The sequence below is a fragment of the Pundamilia nyererei genome, unplaced genomic scaffold (genome assembly GCF_000239375.1).
Source record: "Pundamilia nyererei isolate P.nyererei 1_Seehausen unplaced genomic scaffold, PunNye1.0 scaffold00052, whole genome shotgun sequence".
Classification (NCBI taxonomy): domain Eukaryota; kingdom Metazoa; phylum Chordata; class Actinopteri; order Cichliformes; family Cichlidae; genus Pundamilia; species Pundamilia nyererei.
Genome location: NW_005187453.1, coordinates 3,245,146 through 3,249,263, shown reverse-complemented (window position 1 = coordinate 3,249,263; position 4,118 = coordinate 3,245,146). Strand labels below are relative to the sequence as shown.

At 39.9% G+C, this 4,118-nt stretch overlaps 1 protein-coding gene across 4 annotated transcripts in view; it reads left to right on the top strand.

The window, feature by feature from the left end:
• Positions 1-4,118, top strand: part of anks1b (ankyrin repeat and sterile alpha motif domain containing 1B) — a 167,465-nt gene that overhangs the window by 21,904 nt on the left and 141,443 nt on the right. The window lies entirely within an intron of this gene.

Below are 4,118 nucleotides of genomic sequence, written 5' to 3'. Positions count from 1 at the left end.
ACACACACACACACACACACACACACACACACACACACACACACACACACACACACACACACACACATATGCAGTGAATTAACTAACTCTAACTGCATGATGATGATGTTTTGACTCCTAATTTGCATTATAATGTAGTGTCGGTGTGCACAGAGTCAAAGAATGATATCATCATCACAATTCTTATTTAACATACATGATGTAGAGTAAAGCAACACACAAACACACAAATTACAGGCTAGTGATATTGCCATTGTTCTGAGCGAATACTTTCACTGGTTACCTTGGGAACGCAGTGAATGAGCCGTCACTAGAGAGACCGGCTCTCCTGGCAGTTCGAAATACTCTGCTCAGTTTCTGCCTCTTTCTTCATCTCCTTATCATACATTTCTGAAGATCCTCCTTATCTCTCCAGGTTTTTTTTGAAGCCTTTTACCTTTACGAGTAGTTCATGAACTCTGAATAACTCTCAGCTGAAATATCTGATACAGTGAAGCGACATGAAAGGCTAATGATCCCTGTGGGGAAAAATGGGCATATTACAACAACAAAGAAAGGCTGTGTAGGACAGAAGCTTGATTTTTAGGGTTTTACTGAACAAGCAGGCTTGATCCAAACTCACACTACTTCTCAGTATTCCCGCTCCATCTTTACTTCTTCCTTCCGGCTCCCTCAGCCCCACACGCTGTGTATTAAGTGTGTTTAAATGAGTGCTTAGCAGGGAGATGCATGCTGGCACAAACAGCGGGACATCTGACATTTACAACACAACAGACCCTCTGTCTGGTATACTGGCAGCCTGCCGGCCTGACTGGCACACTGCCTGGAGATGTTCGCACCTGGGCGAGTGTGTGCGTTTGTACTAATGCGCTGTGCATGATAGCTTAAACCTTTGAATGCGAGCATGTGGGTATACACAGCGTATTCGGTATCATCAGCTTTTTGTGTGTGACATCATCTCGAGCTTGCGTGGGAGGATTTGTGTGTGTGTGCGTGCGTGCGTGCTCGCGCTGGTTTTATTGAAGAAGTAGAAGTGGAAGGAACAGAGTGTCAGAGGGAGAGAAGGACCGAGTCGTTGCTGAATAATTAACTTATCACTGCAGTGATTTTCCCACTGCCATTGTGGATAAACAGAGTTAACATAAACACACACAAAAAAAGCATTTGCATCCCCTTAGAGGATTAATAGGGTCTAAAAAAAAAATAGCTGTGCTGCAGTCGCCACCATTGTTTACAACTCAATCTTTTGTTTTTATCAATCCACGTGACATCTGCTAACATGCGCGCTCACCAGTCCCCCCTGGACATCTTTCTCCCCCGTTAGATGTCTGCAGTAGTGTTTTAACCTCTGTCTCTTGTCTGAGTGTTTAGTTTCCTGGTTGTCAGCTGTCACTTAAAGCTGTCAGTCAAAGTGCTAGATTTTTGTAATGAGTCATACAGAAAGTCTAACCTTAAAATAAACCGCTTAAAGCACCATGTTAAAGTGAAATACGGTGTAATTTAAAGTTTTCTTTAACCCCCCCTCAATATACTTTAATGCCATTAAAATTATTCAAATTCTTCATTGGAAAATTCATATTTCTTTGGTTTACTTACTGTATGTCAGCAGAAATGACGTTGTCAAATTCAATTGATTACAAAATATCCTCCAGACTAAGAACCCTGCCCTCCTAATATATACAGGCAGTGTTCATATAAACATGTAAATCAGATATTTGGTAAATAAAAATTGATTTATGTGCTGTGTATTGTTTGATTTGAGGAAAATGAGTATATTAATCAGATAGATGTGTTTGATTAATTGAAATCTGGTCAGGAACCTCCCACAGCCCTATCAAGCTAGTCATTTAAAAACTTTCGAGCGGGGATATAAAACTCATTTTACATTGCGGGCCACATACAGCCCACTTTCATCTTATGTGGGCTAGACTGAAACGCTTTTTGCCAATGAAAAGATGTTGAACTAAACATTGAATCTATTAAATCTTACTATATAATATTGATATATAAATATATAAATGTAATAATAGAAGATGAAGAAGCACAATTTCAACATCATGTTTCAGTTTTTCTAACATGCTGCTGTAGTAAATGAAAGAAATCTATAAGCATGACTCTTTGGGTTTAAATTGCAAGAGGTAAACTGACTGAAATCTAAAATGAAATTGTGTTAATGGCCAGTGGGGGAGGTCTTGATCAGTAGAAAAAAAAACTGTAAACCTTGTGAAAATACAGTTACAAATCCAAGAGCAATGTCTTCCTTTATATTTTCTAAAACCTTCCATAGGACCAGATTGGAATCTTTGCCAGGCTGATTCTGGTCCCTGGGCCTTATGTTTGGCACCCGATTCAGAGTATTTTGGGGGGGGGGGTTTGCAGAAAAGAAATGCATGAATCTATCTAAACTGGAAAAGCATCACTGACATATAAACAGTGTTTACAGTCATGTGCCAAATCACATGTACATTTTTATCTCTGAGAAATGTGTAAGGCAACATTTACATTTTGAATTTCTGGCAAGAGTGCTCCTTTCAGCTCTTTACAGTAGCTGCTATATGCTTCCTTTTTCACCAGCTAGTTACTGACTTTGTTGGTGCCAGGGTTGCTATGGTTGCGAGGTCTGCGGTTTTCTGAGTAATTGGCCCACATTTGAAGCATTTCTGCAGGTTGAACTTTTCTTGTCCATGAGTTCGTGTTGTGTATGAAAATTGCCAATATATCCTAAAAATCATAAAAGCCAAACTCCAGCATGCAGGCTTAGATAGAAAACAAACTATTTTGTGATACTCTCCAACACCGGGTGCCTGCCTTTTGGGTGTTATATTGTATTGTTTATTATAGGTTAGTTTGATTGGCCATGGGGCTGGTTTTATCAAACAGACCTGGCAGCTCTGTTTGGTGCTGAGCGGAGAGCTCACAGGAGAGTTTTTGTTGAACACAGCTGCCTGCTGCATCCAAAAGGCTGGAAAACCAAAACAATGACCTGAAAGGTCAGTACAGCCGAGGGGAAAAGCAGTGTTGGCTGATAATTTTCTGTGAAACAGGATGGCTAGCCATTGCAAATGTAAAATACTGCAATGAAGGGTTTATGGAAGTGTTTTAAAATATTATGTGGCTGAAAAACAACACTGTTAAATTCATAGCTATACCTTAGTTACGCCTGAGGGTGAAACACCTGAGAGTTGGTGGTTTAGCAGGGGATACTTTTTTGTCCTCTGCCACCGGGTGGTATCAGGGTGAGCAAGGATGTGCCCAGGGTGGATATTGTCTCTGGACTCTGATCAGACACCTCACCACTCCAAAAACCACGGATGCTTGGTAGAAAGGTGCCGGGGAGTGTTCAGGTATTGGTGTGTAGATATATACTAGTTGTAGGAGTCAAAGAGAATTTGGCATGAGAAATACAGATTTTTTTACAACATGTGTTCAAGCTTAACTATCAGAAACCCTTCTCATCATTAATGGGAACTTGTGTAATTTTCCAGTGCCTGGAAATGTACCTCTATCCTGTTTGTCTCAATTTCTAACCAGGACGAAGACCAAAAAAACGAATAAAGTGTGGTCTGAAAAAAATGTTATTAACTCTTTACCTTTTACCGTTTCATTCCACAGGGTGGGCCATTTATATGGATACACCGTAATAACATGGGAATGGTTGGTGATATTAAAGTCCTGTTTGTGGCACATTAGTATATGTGAGGGGGCGAACTCCTCAAGATGGGTGGTGACCATGGTGGCCATTTAGAAGTCGGCCATCTTGGATACAACTTTTGTTTTTTCAATAGGAAGAGGGTCATGTGACACATCAAACTTATTGGTAATGTCACAAGAAAAACAATGGTGTGCTTGGTTTCAACGTAACTTTATTAAATTGAAGCAGAGCAAAGTTACAGAGGTTTAATTAGAGACACAGCTAAGCATTTTGCAATTTCGCATAATTTTAAAAAGTTTACATTTCTTCAGCAGCAGAAATTAGACTTTCTTGTTGTAAGTTAGTTAAATTAAAAAAATAAAAAACAAACAGCGGCCGACAGCGCTGTGCACAGTGGTAGACTGGTGCGTAATAAGAAAGTGGATAATGCAGAAAACAGAGATTTTTAGATGTGACACTCTTCTTG